Source organism: Somniosus microcephalus, unplaced genomic scaffold (assembly GCF_052327205.1).
Source record: "Somniosus microcephalus isolate GS21.2 unplaced genomic scaffold, FLI_Smic_1.0 scaffold373, whole genome shotgun sequence".
Taxonomy (NCBI): domain Eukaryota; kingdom Metazoa; phylum Chordata; class Chondrichthyes; order Squaliformes; family Somniosidae; genus Somniosus; species Somniosus microcephalus.
The window spans coordinates 37,827-56,009 of record NW_028225560.1 but is presented as its reverse complement, the minus strand read 5'-3'; the positions used below and the strand labels follow the sequence as shown (position 1 = coordinate 56,009).

At 50.9% G+C, this 18,183-nt stretch overlaps 1 pseudogene; it reads left to right on the top strand.

The window, feature by feature from the left end:
- Positions 1 to 1,383: 1,383 nt before the first annotated feature.
- The window catches only part of LOC147081785 (interferon-induced protein with tetratricopeptide repeats 5-like), a 51,410-nt pseudogene continuing 34,610 nt past the window's right edge, over positions 1,384 to 18,183 (top strand).

Here is an 18,183-nt window from a genome sequence, read left to right as displayed (position 1 = left end):
GTGAAGTAGCTCTCAACTCGTGGTCTAGTAAGGAGGGTTCTGGATTTAAGCGGCCCTCGACACTTCTGCTCATCCGGGAGATCCTGCCGACTACGCCAAGTTGCCCACCGGTAATGAACCACTCAGAGTCCAGGGTTTCACTAGAGTAAAATAGCTTTTATTATGAGTTACTGGGAGACACTCATCCAAGGACAAATGCTTTCTGAACACAGTTTCCCTTTAGGTTTTGTACAGTTTGTGGCATCGTTGTGCCGTGGGCAGAACCCATGTTTCAGGTGCAAGGTATTCTGTACCGAGTGCAATGCCCTTGTGTTGGGTGCATAACAGTTCAATCACAACTCCATATCTAGCATAACAAGTCCTAGATGGATATTTCCAGGCCAACTTCCTTATCACTACATTTCTGTTGACTCTTACAGCGTGTTCTCACATTTCAGCTGTCCCTTTGTTCTGTTTTACTCTAACTACACTTATATGCACATTGTGCATATTAGCACAAAGTTGTTAACCATTTAGTTCCCTTAGTGTCCAATTTTATCCCCTTTCAAGGGGTCACAATCTCAGGATACAGGGTAGGACATTTAGGACTGAGATGTGGAGAAATTTCTTCACTCAGAGTGTGGTGAACCTGTGGAATTCTCTACCACAGAAGGCTGTGGAGGCCAAGTCACTGAATATATTTAAGAAGGAGATAGATAGATTTCTAGACACAAAAGGCCGTCAAGGGGTATGGGGAGAGAGCGGGAATATGGTATTGAGATAAAGGATCAGCCATGATCATATTGAATGGTGGAGCAGGCTCAAAGGGCCATAAGGCCTACTCCTGCTCCTATTTTTTTCTATGTTTTTCTTTCTTTCTCTTTTTTCTTTCTCTTTTTTCTTTCATTCTCTTTTTTCTTTCTCCTTTTTCTTTCTCTTTTTTCTTTCTTTCTCTTTTTCCCTCCATCCTTCCTTCCTCCCCCCTCCCCCCCGCCCCCACTCTCCCTCTCGCCAGATTTCCCCATCCCTTTGTGTGAAAAAGTGCTTCCTGATTTCACTCCTAACTGGCCTAGCTCTAATTATAAGATTCTGCTCCCTTGTTCTGGATTCCCCCACCAGAGGAAATAGTTTCTCTGTATCGACCCGATCGAATCCCATTATCATTTTAAACATGTCAATTAGATCTTCCCACAACTTTCTAAACTCAAGCATGTACCAAACAAGTTTATTCAACGTGTCTTTATAATTTTACCTTTTAAGCCCTGGTATCATTCTGGTTAATCTTCAAATGTGAGTGTCTATTGGGAAATTGGAAATTCTGTTCCTCTTGCAGTCTCAGCCTCTCAGGTTTTGTGGGTGGTGTGAAGATGTTATAAGGTATGGGCAGAAGTGGGTTGGACTAAGATGGCTTCCATGGCCCCAATGCCTGCTCCGTTCAGCGCTGATGAATTTCCAGGCGAGTTCCTGAAACAGGGGCGAGTTCCCTCATTAACATATGCAGGGGGCCTAATGCCTGTTTTAGGCAGCCATCAGGAATGCCTGAATATCATCGACCCAATGGCGCGGATGTATTTCAGGCACACTTGGGTACATGAGAGACAGCGCTGGGAAATTGATGCTTTTTGCCCTCATTATGTACCCAAAAAAACAGGTTCTGCATGGTCCAATTTCCACTCCACTTACTACAGAAAGTAAGTTGGTGTCTGTACACCTGGGGTACAGTTCATGGAAATTATCTCATCGCTCCGCTATCATCATAATTCCACCCACTTAACATTCAATGAATTATTTTATGAAGTTCAGCCATTGTTCCTATGCAGCAGAATATAATATCAACAGAGCAACCAATATTCACACAGCAAGTTCAGAACAACACGTGAATCATTACATAATCCAGGATCTGTTATGTATGTACCTTTAAGGGAAGAACTGGTTTTAGACTGCAGTACCGGCAGTGACCACCCCTGTATAAAAGGCCCTAGCAGGCTTCTGTATTTCAGTCTGACGTTGCCCTCCTGTTAGAGCTGCCTCAGTCAGCAGGAGGAGAAGGAGCAGCCAAACCAGGAGAGTGGAAAGTGGTGGTCTCCTGACCAGGGAGAGGAGGAGAAGGAGAAACCACAGACCACCACTACCACAACAACAACTACAACAACAACTACTGAGGTGCCTGGGGAGAGAGGACAGAGGAGAGGAGAGGGAAAAAGGAGGCCAACACCGACCAGAGGAGAGGCCTTTCCACCACTGCCTCCCCAAATTGGCCTCCATTCCAGGAGAGGGAGAGAGGGGAGAGAAGCAACAACCAACACCCACCATCAACTGCTTGGAAGGAGGGAAGGATAACATCTTCACTGAACATCTGCAGGTGGGTGTTATTTGGTGCACTCTCCAAAAGACTTTGTACTGTAGGTGGGGGGAGGAAAGAAGACCGGAACACCAAGGGGTGTCTGTGTGTGTGTGTGGCTCTTGTAGAACACTAGGCCACACACACCACTATCAAACAGCCCCTTCTATTGCCTGGCCTGGGACAGCTGGAGCTGCCTAGGTGAAGTGGTTAATTTCCATTAAACATCATTAAGACCTGGTGCAGGACTGAGTCTGGGCATCTCCAGCTTTCCCAGGTGAAGACATCTTCTCCCCCTGCCAGAAGACCACCAACAGAGACTTTGTTTATTCCATCGGAGAGTGCACCCCTGCCGACACCCACCCACCCACCATCCTGAGTGGCAACCCTGCACTTGCGGCCTCTCTCCTTCCCACCCCCCCTCTCTCTCTCTCTTTGTCTCTCTCTGCTCTCTCTCTCAAGAGGCACCTCTATTAATCTTTTTGTTGATTGCCACTTGAGCAGAGGGGAGAAGGCCCCTCTCCCAATTCCAATCAATAAGGGGGAGAGCTGTGCCTTCAATTTAACAGCTCCCTCTGCTCAAGGGAGGACTTTAAAATAATCCGAGGCCATTAACACCTTCAGGCCTGTGACTTGGGGTGAGTGTAGCTCTTTTTAAAAAAAACGCCCCATAATGGCGTCTGCTTCATCGCCGGTGGCAGGGCCAGCTAGGTCTTATGCGGCGGTGGCAGCCACAGCCACGGCTGCTCCCGCTGCTTCTGCCGTCCCGTCACCTTTCTCACTAATAACCAAAAAGCTTGGGGTGAAGAGCTACACCCACCCCACAATGACAATTGAGGCATGTGTAAAGGCTATGGCTGGGGTTGTCAGCCCTTCAACCATCCTCGCCGCCTCAAAAATGTATGGGAAGGCTGTGTTCTTCCTGGGGTCGGAGCGGGCGGTGTCCCTGGCCGTCGCCAAGGTGCTCACCGTGGGCGGGACCTTCCTGCCGGTGGACCCCCTTGAGGCCACTGCGCAGAGGGTGGTTATTTCTAACATCCCGCCCTTTGAGCCTGGTGAGCTCCTCCTCCCCAACTTACGCCAACTCGGGGAGGTGAGGTCGGGGTCACACCCATCCCGCTCGGCTTCCGGGAAGCCAGCCTTCGCCACGTCTTCTCCTTCCGGCGCCAGCTCTTTATTCAGCTGGCGCGGGAGGAGGACACCGACGGGGCTTTCGTCATCCTCCACGAGGGAACCGCCTATCGCGTCTTCTGGACGTCAGATGGTATGCGGTGCCACGCCTGCAAGGAGGTGGGGCGCATCAGAAAAAACTGCCCCGCCTCCAAGGCCGCCAGGTCATCTAGTGCGGCCAAGGCTGGCGCCGCCGCCGCTCATCCCCCCGGGTCTGTCGGCGCATCCCGAGCAACCGATGCGCGGTCAGAGGCCGATGCCACCAAGGCCTCCAGCGGGGGGGAGGGAGCGCATCCGGGCGGAAGGAAGGCGCGGCGAAAATCAAAACACCTCAGGGTGGGTCCCCCCGTGGAGGGCTGGCCCTTAAACTTAGAGCCCCTGACACCCGCGCTCCTCGCGGAGTTGATCGGGGCAGACGCGAGTGGGAGGGGCCTCGTGCCCGAGCCTGTGGCCGCAAACGCCGTAGCGGTAACGCCAATACCTGCGGCCGGGCTCGGGCCCGAGGAACCCGACAAACCTGCTCCGCTGGAGGGAGCAGAGGAGGAGGCCTCTGCAGACATGGAGGTCTCCCTCGCTCCCTCCGTGCTAAAAAGAAGGCACGACCCCCTGGAAGAGGAGGAGGACCGGGAGGAGGAAGGTCCCTCCGGGCAGGGGGAGTCGTCGCCCGCCGCGGGTACTGCGCCACCCCCCCCGCTGTCATCATCACCAGCGATCGGCAGGTGTCGCCTGTCCCTCGGGAGGCTGAGGCAGATGTGTCTGTCCGGCACGTGCCTCCCGGGGATGGGGATGAGACCCTGCCCGTGGTGGGGGTCGTGGATCAACTTGCGGAAATTGACATTTTATCTGTGCCGTTACCCCTCGCCGGGTCGGGCGGCCTGGGGTCTGGGTTGGGCGAGTTTGAAGAAAATGAGCTCGCCCAATGCGACCCGGACATCTCCCAGGGGCTGCTCGACCTGGCCGAGGTTTTAATTCAAGACACCCCACCCGCTGGGTCAGAGGTTGGTGGCGGGGAGGAGGATGGCCCCCTGGCTGCGTCTCTGGTGCCGGACATACTAGAGGAGCTGGGAATTGTTCTCTCCCCGGTTTCTCCGGTCATTCCGGCGTCTGGGGCGGAGGGGAGCTCTGAACCGCCGCCGTCTTCTGGCCCGGCGCCCCTAGAGGAGCCCAGGGAGGAATCCTCTGCCGCCAATCCTGGGGGTGGGATCCGGACGGAGGCGGGGCCGGCTGGTGCGGCCGAGCCGTTCGCTGCGCACTGCGCGACGGATGGGTCAGCCGCTGGTGACGACCCCCTGGAGGAGGATGGGAACTCGGTGATGGGCACGGAGGACGATTTGGTCTCCACCGTCGACGAGGCGCTGGATGAACTCATGCCCCTCGCCGAGTCTCTCCTCATTCCCGTAAGGGAACTCCGGGACTTTATGGCCACGTGCCAGGGTCGGCACAATAAGGTCCGGCTGGCCCTCGACAGGTGGTCGGAACTGGCACTGCTCATCGTGTCCGTCCGCGCCACCGTTAAAATTATGGGCGCGGACGAGGGCGTGGACCCGCTCGAGCTGCGTCGGCTCAGAACGTTTCTCATTGGGCTGCTGAGGAAGTGGCGGCTGACCAGCGGCTGCACTCCCTCCCCCCGTTAGGTGTAGGTAGAGGTTGCACTATGCTTCTGACATGAAGATAACCAAAGCTAGCCTCAACATCAACGGCAGCAGGGAGGCGCGCCGCAGATTCAATAACTTCTCGGTCCTTCGGGACGGGAAGTATGCGGTGTGCTTCCTGCAAGAAACCCACACCGTTCCAGGAGACGAATCCACGTGGCTCCTGGAGTGGCAAGGAGGGGTCAGCATGAGTCACCTCTCCAACAATTCCAGCGGGGTGGCTATCTTGCTGGCCCCGCATTTTCAGCCGGACATCTTGGGGGTCAAGGAGCACATGCCAGGCCGCTTGCTCCAGGTCACTGTTCACCTGGGGGGCGTGCCGCTCCATCTAGTGAACGTGTACGCCCCTCAGACCGGTGCGCAGCAAGTGCGCTTTTGGGCTCCGTCAACGCGGGCGAGTGCGTCATCCTCGGGGGGGATTTTAACTGCACCCTCGAGGCGAGGGACCATTCAGGTGCCCCGCGAAGCCCGGCGGCGATGGAGAAGTTGAGGGACCTGGTCGGGTCCTTCGACTTGGTGGACGTCTGGCGAAATCTCCACCCCGACTCCAGCGCCTTCACTAGCGTGAGGTCTGGGGGAGGAAGGTCCAGAATCGACCGCCTCTACATTTCCCGGGCGTACGTCTCCTGCGTTCTGGCGGCTTCCATGCGGCCGGTGCCATGCACGGACCACCACCTGCTGTGGGCGGAGCTCGCTCCGCTGCGCGCATGGGGGGGGGTCCGCGTATTGGCATTTTTACAACCTGCTGCTGGCGGATGCGCTGTTCCGGGATTCATTTCGTCGGTTCTGGGCCGACTGGAGAAGGAAGCTGGGGGGCTTCCCCTCCTTGAGGCTATGGTGGGACGTGGGCAAGGCTCACGTCCGTCTCTTCTGTCAGGAGTACGCGAAGGGGTCGACCAAGAGGCGGGAAGTCCGGGTAGGGCGGTTGGAGAAGGAGGTGCTAGACCTGGAGTCCCGTCTCGGTCAGGTCGTCGAGGACCCGGCCTTGCGGAAGGTGTACGAAGAGAAGAAGGGCGCGCTGAAGGACCTGCAGCTCGTCGGGTCCCGAGGCGCGTACGTGAGGTCGCGGATCCAGCTCCTGCGGGACCTGGACCGTGGTTCCCCCTTCTTCTACTCGCTGGAAAAAGACGGGGGTTCCGTAAGCAGCTCTTGGGGCTGCTGGCCGACGACGGATCTCTGGTCTCGGATCCGGAGGGAATCAGCGCGGAGACCTGCGCCTATTACGGGGCTCTGTTCTCTCCGGATCCGTCCAGCGAGGATGCGCGCAGAGTTTTGTGGGAGGACCTGCCGAAGGTCAGCCCAGAGGGCGCCGAAAAACTGGACGCTCCGCTAAGTCTGGCGGAGCTGACCGGTGCCCTCTGCCAGCTCTCCAGGGGAATGTCCCCGGGGCTGGACGGGCTGACCGTGGAGTTCCACAGGGCGTTCTGGGACGTCTTGGGGGGCGACTACGCGTGGGTCCTGGGGGAAAGTTTGGCGACCGGGGAGATGCCCCTCTCTTGGCGCAGGGCGGTCATTGTCCTGCTGCCTAAGAAGGGCGATCTCCGCCTCCTTAAGAACTGGCGCCCGGTCTCCCTCCTCAGCACGGACTATAAAATCTTTGCCAGGGCCATGTCTGCTCGCCTTGGCACCGTGCTGGCCCACATGATCCACCCCGACCAGCCCTACATGGTCCCGGGCCGGACCTTCCACGATAACATCCATCTGGTCCGGGACCTGGTCCACCACTCCCAGAGGGCTGGTCTGTCGGTCGCCTTCCTTTCCCTGGATCAGGAGAAGGCGTTCGACAGGGTGGATCAATAGTATCTCTTCGGGACTCTGCGCGCATTCGGGTTCGGGACGCATTTTGTCGCCCGGATCCGACTTCTGTACGCCGCCGCGGAGTGTCTGATTAAATTTAATGGGTCCTTGACGGTGCCCCATCGCTTCGGGAGGGGGGTGCGTCAGGGGTGCCCCATGTCCGGTCAGTTATATGCCGTTTGCGTGGAGCCTTTCCTGCGCCTCTTGCGGAAGAGGTTGACGGGACTGGCTCTGCAAGGGCCGGGCGTGGAGGTTGTCCTCTCGGCTTACGCCGATGACGTGCTCCTCACGGTCACGGATCCCGCTGACTTGCGGAGGATGCGGGAATGCCAGCAGATTTACTCGGACGCATCCTCCGCCAAGATCAACTGGGAGAAATGTTCCGGACTCCTGGTGGGTCAGTTGCGGGTGGACTCCCTGCCGGAGGAGTTCAGGCCTTTCACCTGGAGCACCACGCACCTCCTCTATTTGGGAGTCTACCTTAGCCCTGCCGAGGACGCCTGGCCGGCGAACTGGCAAGAGCTGGAAGCAAAAATCACCGCTCGCCTAGGACGCTGGACAGGACTGCTCCGAGTGTTGTCCTACAGGGGTCGAGTGCTGGTCATAAACCAGCTGGTGGCTGCCATGTTGTGGTACCGGTTGGTCCCTTTGATCCCTCCCCCTGCGTTTGTCGCCAAGATGCAGAAGAAGCTCATCGACTTCTTCTGGGACAAAAGGAAGCACTGGGTCGCTGCCGTGGTTCTGAGTCTCCCGCGTGGGAGGGCGGTCAGGCGCTGGTGTGCCTTCGCACCCAGGCTGCGACTTTCTGTCTTCAGACACTGCAGAGATACCTGTACATCGAGAATCCTCCGAGATGGTGTGCGCTGGCGACGTATTTCTTCCGCCAGTTGCACGGCCTCAATTACGACACACAGCTCCTGTTTGTGAAAGTGGGCTGCAGGCGTGCCGGCCTGCAGGAGCTGCCTGTCTTCTACCAGGAACTGCTATGGGTTTGGAACTACATCGCTTCCAGGCGGAGCACTCCCCCGTCAGGAGCGGCGGCTCTCCTTCGGGAGCCGCTGCTCAGGAATCCGCACCTCCACGACCGCGGGTTCGGGCGGCTGGCGGAGGGCAGGGCTGTGCCTGGCAAGGTGACCAGAGTCGGGGACCTGCTCGATGGCGGAGGAGCGGGCTGGATGGCACCGGAGGAGCTGGCGCGGCGCCTGTCCTGGGCTAATGTCCGGCTCGCGGTCGAAGCCATCGAGTCGGTGAAAGTGGCACTGGGCCCCGACTCCACTAGGTGTATTGAGGCGGCTCAAGCACATGGGGCGATCCCGTCCGAGCTTACCCCCGTTCGGACGGAATTCCTCATCGGCGCCCGGCCCCGAAACTCCCCTCGGGAACCGACACCTCACAACTTGAGCCTTCTCGAGGAAATACCCTCCGTGCCTTTTCATTCCGCGCAGAGGGGTTTCCTGTACGGGCTGCTCCTGCACACTCTCCACTTTGCCATCTTCGTCTACTGTCCGGACACGCCTAGGCGTGGCGTCTTGCCGACCGGCGGAGGCGGAGGTCCCCAATGGAGGGCTCTCTACGCGGGAGTCCTCCCTTGTTCCATCAGGGACTTGGCCTGGGGGGTGTTGCACGGAGCGGTCCCGTGCAATATGGTTTTAAGTAGGTTCACGGACTCCCAGGCCGCCTGCATTTTTTGCGGCCTGGAGCAGTCCGTGTTTCACGTTTATGTCGAGTGTGAGAGGTTGCAGCCCCTCTTTCACTACTTGAAGGGGCTGCTCCTCGATTTTTGGTTGCACTTCAGTCCCACGCTCTTGATCTACGGTCACCCGGTGCGGAGGGGAGTGGGCAGGTTGGAGGACCTCCTTGTAGGCCTGCTCCTGGGCCTGGCTAAAAGAGCCATCAATTGGTCCAGGCAGTGGGCAGTCGAGGGGGTCGTCCGGCCGGATTGCCTGCCTCTCTTCCGCGGCCATGTTCGTGCCTGGGTGGCCCTGGAGATGGAGCACGCGGTGTCCGCCGGCACGCTTGAGTATTTCCGCGAGCGGTGGGCGCTGCGGGGACTGGAGTGCATCATCAACCTGGAAAACCAAATTTTTATTTGATTTGTTAAGTTTTAGTTGAACTTTTGTTTATTTACAGTCCAATTTTTTTTTTTTTTCTTTTGTTGGGTCCAAACAAAAGAGTGCCCTCCTGTTCAGTAAAGTACCTGTTAAACTGTTCTCCCGAAGTCCGTGTATTATTGAGGCATGGACTTTACAGTGGCGACGAGTAACTTCGAACTCACCTGCAGTGTGGCATCATCTCACGGGGATCTCGCCCTGAGACGAGGGTTCTTGGAGGTCATAGTCTGAGCAACGGGCATCGACCGCGGGCAACCACCCAAAGAATTCATCGGTGTTCAGAGAATTGCGGGAGAGACTGTGGAGAGCTGTGCTTGGCTCCCCAGTTAAAGTGTTCCAGCAAATCATGCTGGTAGCAGGTAGTGTGCTGACCCTTCCGGACTGCAGCGGGCTCAAGCTCGATCGAGCGGCTCTACAAAACGAGCCGCGCAGCGTCGCTGGGAAAAGAAAACAAGAGAGAGAGAGGGTGGAGCGCACAGGGCGCAGTCGGTGCTCAAGAATCGGACAGCGGAGAGAAAATAAACGGGGGGGAAGGAAAGCGAGATGCGCCGAAGCTGCGGGTCACCACCATTACCCCGTAGAATGCTAGGAGCAGCGCGGCAGCAAGGGGAAGAAGGAAAAGCGCGGGAGGCGCCATTTTATCCCGTTGGGGAAGAAGGAAAAGCGCGGGAGGTGAAATTTTATTCCATTGGGGAAGAAAAAAAAGCGCGGGAGGCGCCATTTTAAATCACCCAAGATGCCGAAAAGTGGCAGCATCACTGCTTTCGACAACGAGGTAGAAGACTGGACCACGTATGTGGAAAGAATTGAAGTGTACTGCAAGGCTAATGAGGTGGCCGATGGAAAGAGGGCGTCGGTATTATTGAATTTGATGGGCGCGAGTATGTACGGCCTATTGCGGAATTTAATTACCACAGCTAAACCAATGGAGAAAAGTTTTGAGGAGATTGTTAATACCTTACAGGAACACCTAAACCCTACACCGCTGCTGATAGCAGAAAGATTCAAGTTCCATAAAAGAAACCAGCACAAAGATGAGAGCAATGCTGACTATCTTACGGAACTACACAAGTTATCGAAGCACTGCCAGTTCGTAGCAGGACTGGCAGACACCTTGCGGGATAAGTTTGTCTGCGGGCTCCAGAGTGAAGGAACCCAGAAATGACTACTTTCAAAAAAGGACCTGACGCTAGAACAGGCTTTCAGCGTGGCAGTATCCTACGAAGCAGCAGCACGGGGAGCTGTGGAAATACAACAGAAACCACAAGAATACAGCGCTAACGAAATGGCGTATGGAGCAGAAAAGTGCTATCGCTGCGGCAGAACAACCCATGAGCAGAAGGACTGCTGGTTTAAGGACAAAGTATGCAGGCAATGCGGAAAAATGGGACATATAGCAAGAGTCTGCAGGTCGGGAAAGAAAACTAACACGACAAGAACTACTAAGGAACAGTACAGGAAAGTAAAGAAACTGACAGACAGTAGTTCGGAAGATCAGGAGAGTGATAAGGACTCCGGGAGCAGGAGACTAAGTTGCCTAAAGTTACACAACGTGATCGCAAAGGAAGATCACCGAACCATTTGGGTCACCCTCATGATAGCAGGATCACCAGTAAAGATGGAATTGGACACAGGATCAGCCCTAACTATCATGAATCGACGAGACTATGAGCGGCTATTCTCACACATACCCTTAAAGGACACGTCCATTGTATTGAAGACATACACGGGGCAAAAGGTCTACCCCAGAGAAAAAATAAGGGTGCCAGTTAAATATAACGGCAAGGAAACACAGAAATTATATATGTATATATTACGATATGGAGGACCACCATTATTGGGACGTGAATGGATCTGAAAAATACAATTGGATTGGCATTCCATTCTGGCGCTAACTGTGACTGACAAAAAGGATGATGACGTTGCACCTGGACGTCTGTCACAAATTCTATCTGACGCGGAAGAGGTGTTCCAACAAGGACTTCGGACTCTAAAAGGAGTAAAGGCAACCATAAAGATTGAGGATAACGCAAACCCAAAATTTTTCAAGGCCAGACCGGTGCCATACGCGATCCGCCCAGCCGTTGAAGCTGAACTGGAGAGTCTGGAGCGTTCGGGTGTGCTGTCCAAGGTGGACTGGAGTGAGTGGGCCACACCCATCGTTCCTGTAATGAAAAAAGCATTGAGCAGCACACCTGGGGAGCCAAAGAAGGTTCGCATCTGCGGGGAATTCAAGGTGACTGTGAACCCAGTCCTGCACACAGTACAGTATCCACTTCCGCGGATAGAAGATATTTTCGCCTCACTATCTGGAGGGAAACGTTTTACAAAGATTGATCTGGCCCAAGCGTATCTACAAATGGAGGTGGAAGAAGCATCTAGAAAATACCTCACGATAAACACTCACAAAGGCCTTTACCAGTACAATCGACTGGTATTCGGGGTAGCATCGGCCCCGGCTATTTGGCAGAGGGCAATGGAACAAGTCCTGCAAGGGATCCCGGGGACCCAGTGTTATTTGGACGACATCCTGGTTACGGGCGAAAATGACAATGAACACCTTGCCAACCTGGAGCAGGTGCTCACGAGATTACAGGAATATGGGCTACGAGCCAACCGCCCCAAATGCGAGTTCTTCAGGAGACAAATCTCGTATTGTGGCCACATGATTGATGAGGAAGGGTTGCATAAGTCGCCGGACAAGATTGAGGCTGTAGTCAAGGCTCCAGCACCGGAAAATGTGTCGCAACTGAGGTCGTTCCTTGGGTTGGTGAACTACTAACATAAGTTCTTGCCGAATTTATCTACAATTCTGCACCCACTGAACGCCCTGCTGCAAACTGGAGTGACATGGAAATGGAGTGATGAGTGTAAGCGTGCCTTTCAGGAATGTAAATGCCTAATCACTTCAAAAGAAGTATTGGCCCACTACAACCCAACACTACCGATTCAGTTGGCATGTGATGCGTCACCCTACAGCATTGGAGTGGTACTGTCACACAAATTCCGTGATGGTTCAGGGAGGCCAATAGCCTTTGCGTCGCGCTCGCTAACCTCAGCCGAGCATAACTATGCCCAGATTGACAGGGTAAAACCAATTTTAAAACAACGGTTTTGAATCGCTACCCCACCTTCCAGTTCTGACTGCAGGGCTTATAATTATTGATATTAAAACAGACACGTAGTTTGGATGAGAGAAAAAAATCAAGTTTTATTAACTGAAAGAAACTATAATCAAAATATCAAACTATCCCACACGCACACAGTAATTACAGTAAAATTGCTTCAAATGGGGTAAGGCAGACAGCAAAAATGAGGGGTAAGTGACTACAATGTTGGTTAAACAATCTTAGTAATAGCCCCTTAAATTACCATCCCCCAAACTCCTTAACTAGGTTGCTTTGCTGAGGAGTCAGAAACTCTGCTCACCTGTGGTCCAGCGAAGTGAGAGAGAGAGAGAGAGAGAGAGAGAGGCTCGCCTATGGTCCCAGGAAGTCAAGAGAGAGCTAGCTTCTCAGCAGCTTATCTTATATATGGTGAGCCCCCCCTCCCCCCCTGCTGTTCTGTCCTGCAAGGGCTGTGTGCAAAATTCCCCACCCAAAAGGGTCCAATACACAAGAGAAAGCTGTGATTGGCTAACTCAAAGTGGTTAGACTGGGTTAATGTGTCTTCCGGAGCTCCCTGGGCTGAAACAAAAGGGAGATACAACTGCTCTATTGTCCAGTGCTGGGTGATTTAAAACCCATTCAAATGTTAAACGTTTCCCATTCAAGGTACAAAAGTCTCTTCTGCAGTTTAGATGTATCCACTCGATATACAAACAAATGCTAATAGCATTCAATTGCTTTGTAAACAAAGCATTGTCCTTTGTCTTCGGCCATGTGGTGACAGCCATTTTTATCCCTGGAAATTTAAAAGCACATCGCCCAGGGATTCTTTAATCAAAAAAATGAATCTTCAGAACTATAAATTATTGCGAATTCTTACAGTGGGTTGTGGGCAGTACTGAGGGAGACTGCACTGCCGGAGATGTTGACTTTTGGATGAGAAGTTAAAGCGAGTCCCTATCTGGCCTCTCAGTTGTATGTAAAAGATCCTGTGGCACTATTTCGAAGAAGAGCTGGGTCGTTCTCCCCGGTGTCCTGGAAATATTTATCTTGTACATTAAACTTGTATTAAACCTTGGTTAGACCACACTTGGAGAACTGTCGACAGTTCTGGTCTCCATATTATAAAAAGGATATAGATGCACTGGAGAAAGTGCAAAAATGATTCACAAGAATGATACCAGAATTGGGAGGATTTTTTATCAGGAAAAGCTGAACAGGCAGGAGCTCTTTTCTCTAGAAACAAGAAAGCTGTTGGGCGACCTGCTCGAGGTCTTTAAGATTATGAAAGAGTTTGACAGGGTAAACAGGAGAATATGTTTCCACTTGTGGGGGAGACCAAAACTAGGGGCATCAATATAAGATAGTGACCAGTAAATTCAACAGGGGATTCAGGAGAAACCTGTAGAATGTAGAAGTCTCTACCACAAGGAGTAGTTGAGAGGAGCACCATAGATACATTTAAGGGGAAGCTAAATAAGCACATGAGGGAGAAAGGAATAGAAGGATAGGTTGATAGGGTTTGATGAAGTGGGGTGGGAGGAGGCTCGTGTGGAGCATAAACAGCAGCACAGGCCAGTTGGGCCGAATGGCCTGTTTCTGTGCTGTAGACTCGATGCAATTAACCAACATCACTTAAACAGATAATCTGACCATTATCACCGTCAGACAGAACATGGAGAGACTGGGGGAGGGGGGCAGTGAATGCAGGAAGGCAAAGAGAGGCAAGAAAGCCCCGAAAGCTGTTTGGAGAGGGGGGAAAAGAGCTCACAGGGGGAGAGAGGAGCTCGGAGAGGGGGTAAAGGTCAGGAGCTCAGGGCACGCTCAACCAACATCACTACAAAACAGATGATCAGGTCATTATCACATTGCTGTTTGTGGGAGCTTGCTGCTTGCAAAATGGCTGCCACATTTTCAACATTGCAACAGTGACTACACTTCAAGGATACTTCATTGGCTGTAAAACACTTTGGGATGTCCTAGTGTTGATTGGTCTTTTAATAATGTATAACTATTAAAAGGGTAGTCAAACAACGGGTTGGGCCCATTAGGGAACAAAAATTAGATCTTCTTGTGGAGGCTGAGACACTAAATGAGTACTTTGCATTTGTCTTCATTAAAGAAGATGATGCTGCCGATGTCACAATAAAGAAGGAGGTAATAGAGAAATTGGATAGGATAACAACAGATAAAGAGGGGGTACTTAAAAGGTTCGCAGTGCTCAAAGTAGAAAAGTCATCCGGCCCAGATGGGATGCCTCCGAAATTCCTGAGGGATGTAAGGATGGAAATTGCGGAGGCTCTGGCCTCAATCTTCCAATCCTTCTTAGATATGGGAGTGGTGCCAGAGGACTGAAGCACTGAAAATGTTACACCCCTGTTTAAAAAAAGGAAGATGGATAAACCTGGCAATTACTGGCATTTGATAGAGTACCACATAATAGACTTGTTAGCAAAATTGAAGCCCATGCGATTAAAGGGTTGCTTGGATATGATATGAGCTAAGAGACAGAAAACAGAGAGTAGTAGTAAACGGTTATTTTTCAGACTGGTGTGAATTGTACAGTGGTGTTGCCCAGGGGTCAGTATTAGGACCACTGCTCTTTTTGATATATATCAATGACTTGGATTTGGGAAAACAGGGCATAATTTCAAAGTTTACAGATGAAACAAAACTCAGAAATGTAGTCAAGAGTGAGGAGGATAGTAACAGACTTGAAGAGGACACAGACAGATTGGTGAAATGGGCAGGCACATGGCAGATGAAGTTTAACACAGAGAAGTGTGAATAATTTTGGTACGAAGAATGAGGAGAGGCAATATAAACTAAATGGTACAATTTCAAATGGGGTGCAGGAACAGAGAGAGCTGGTGTGTACGTACAAAAGTCTTTGAAGGTGGCAGGACAAGTCGAGAAGCTGTTCAAAAGGCATAAAAAGGGATCCTTGGCTTTATAAATGGAGGATAGAGTTCAAAGGCAAATGCTAAACCTTTATAAAACACTGGATCGGCCCCAGCTGGAGTTCTGTGGCCAATTCTGGGCCGCCTCACTTTCGGAAGCATGGCAAGGCCTTGGAGAGGGTGCAGAGGAGATTTACTGGAATGGTACCGGGAATGAAGGACTTCAGTTAACATGGAGAGACTGGAGAAACTGGAATTGTTCTCCTTAGAGTAGAGCAGATTAATGGGAGAATTGATAGAAATGTTCAAAATCATGAAGGGTTTTGATAGAGTAAATAAGAAGAAACTGATTCCAGTGGCAGAAGGGCCGGTAACCAGAGGAAAAAGTTTTAAGGTAATTGGCAAAAGAGCCAGAGGCGACTTCAGGGAAAAGAAAATTAAACCGTGAGTTGGAATGCACTGTCTGAAAGGGTGGTGGAAGCGGATTCAATAATAACTTTCAAAAGGGAATTGGAAAAATACTTGAAGAGGAATAATTTCCAGGGCTATGGAGAAAGAGCAGAGGAGTGGGACGAATTGGACAGCTCTTTCAAAGAGCCGGCACAGGCACGATGGGCCGAATGGCCTCTGTCTGCGCTGTGTCATTCTATACTTCTATGATTCTATGAAATATTGTGATGGGATCTTTCATGTTCACCTGAGAGTTTAAAATATCATCCAAAAGAACGCACCTCTGCCAGTGCAGGACTCCCTCAGTACAGCGCTGAAGAGGCAGCTTGGATTTTGAGCTCAAGTCTCTGGAGTGGGATTTAAGCCCACAACCATCTGAGTCAGAAGTGACAGAGTTATCACTGAGCCATGGCTGATACAGGTCCTTGTTCAATTGAATTTGTTTGTTTTTTCCAATGGCTCATCTGGTTAAAGCAGTGAGTAGCTCAGCCATGTAATCAGAAAAATCCCAGGATCCGACTCTGGATTCCTGCTGGCTGCAAGTTCCCTAGTATCAGCGGCCTGAGCCTTTGACGATCTTTGCTGTGACCCACTTGTGCCTATTTTCAGGGAGGCTGCAAGGCTGGCTGGTGGGGAGGGGCAATGGGGGTTGTGTTGTTAAAGTGCACCATGACGGTATGGGACAGGCTCCATGGTCCAGCTGCTCTTTTCCTGTCTGTTGTTTTCATTTGTTCCTGTGTTTGAGCTTCTGGTTGTTATTTGAGTTGTCAGCTTTTTTGGAGCTGCTTATTCCTGAGTTCCTAGGTTGGCCAGAGTGTAATCATTTCCCATCACTATTCCTATCTGAATGTGTAACAAAACTAATAAATATTTAAACATATTTCTTACAGTGATATTGAAAGTGAAATGACTTCAGCTACAATATCACTTCACGTGGAATCTGCAGGTGGAAAATGTTGAGTGGGATGATTTGCAGGAATGACTAAATTATACAATAAAGTCTGATATTGTGAAATATCAAGCCATGCCTTACAATCTACTTGCTTTTGTAAATTGTATGCAAGGCAACTGTGAGGAGTTGTTCAATAATTTATGGGACTCTGAAGAGATTCTGAGGAAGAATCACGAATTTGAAATTGAAAAATGGATCATCATCACCTATGGAAACTATGCCTGGGTATATTATCACATGGGAGAACTGGCAGAGGCTGAATCCTACCTCGACAAGCTGGAGAGGATCTGTCAACAATTTACTGATGGCTCTCGGTATACAGCACTGATACCTGAAGTATACGGGGAAAAGGGTTGGGCACTGTTGAAATTTGGCAGGAGATATTATGAAGAGGCAAATGAATGTATTGAGAAGGCTCTGGAGGGGGATCCTGATGACATTGAATGGAATGCAGCTTATGCAACTGCTCTGTTTTGACTTAAAGAAACCTTTGGATACCCACAGCATCCTGAACACTGCAAGGTAGTGAAGCAGTTACACCGCGCATTAGCACTGAACCCAAATGACTCTTTCGTCAAGATCATGTTGGCTCTATGCTACAGATTACTTGAAGAAGAGCTGCTGAAGTCTCCTGATGATCCATATATAATCCAGTATGCAGCCAAAGCTTTAAGAAAACAAGGATTTGTTGAATATTCCGTACATATAGTAATCTCGGATGTAATGCTTAAGTTATCCACCAGAGGGAGACAAATGCTAAGGGATTATATTTACTAGTATTAAGGTAACATTGCATTCTGGGAATGACTCATAGGATCCTCCATGTTTTGCTCGTGCAGTAGAATTACAATTGCATGCCTATGTAAGAGCTCTGTTCTCTCCTTATTCTGTGTAATTAAAAGTAAAGTTCTGAGTTCCTGAAGTCTCACTTATCGTAGTTATTGGACCTTACTACTCGGATATAACAGTACAGCTATTGAAAAAGGCACTGAAGGTTAAACCATCTTCTGCACTCCTTCACCACCAGATCGGCTTATGTTACAAAACTAAGCTGATTGCACTGCAGAGAAAACCTTGTCAGTACTTTGCTCGTGAAGACAGCAGAAAATTGATTGAGCTTTGCAAGTACCATTTCCAAATTGTGTTTGATCAGAAACCCTCGCTTATTTTTACAATACTTCATTTGGCAGAAATCCTGGCAAAATCTGGAGAATATTCCAAAGCCATGATATCTATGCCAACCTGCTTAGAAATAAAGATTACAACCTTTTGAATAAACAATTAATACATTGGAACTATGGATTCTACCAGCTGTATGAGAAGGGATCCCAGCTGAATGCCATTCATCATTTGAAGGAATGCTTAAAATTCAAAGTTAACAGCAGGAAGAATGAGAAATGCCGCAAAACATTGAAACAAATTGCTAAAGATCGAATGAATAAATATTCAAGAGACAGTGTAGCCTTTGGTATATTGGGGCTAAAACACCAGGTTGATGGCAAAAAATCAGAAGACATTGAATTATTTCAGAAAGCCCTGGAGTGTGATCGTGATAATGAAGAATTTCAAAGTGCTGTCAGGCTACATAGGGCAATGTAGGGGAGAGATAAGGGGGGACATGGTTGCGATTAGGGTGGAAATGGATTTCAATGAAGTGGAGAGGGAAGTGTGGTGTCAAATCTGGTTTGCAAAGCGCTCGGGTTTTGTTGAATCCCCTGATTATT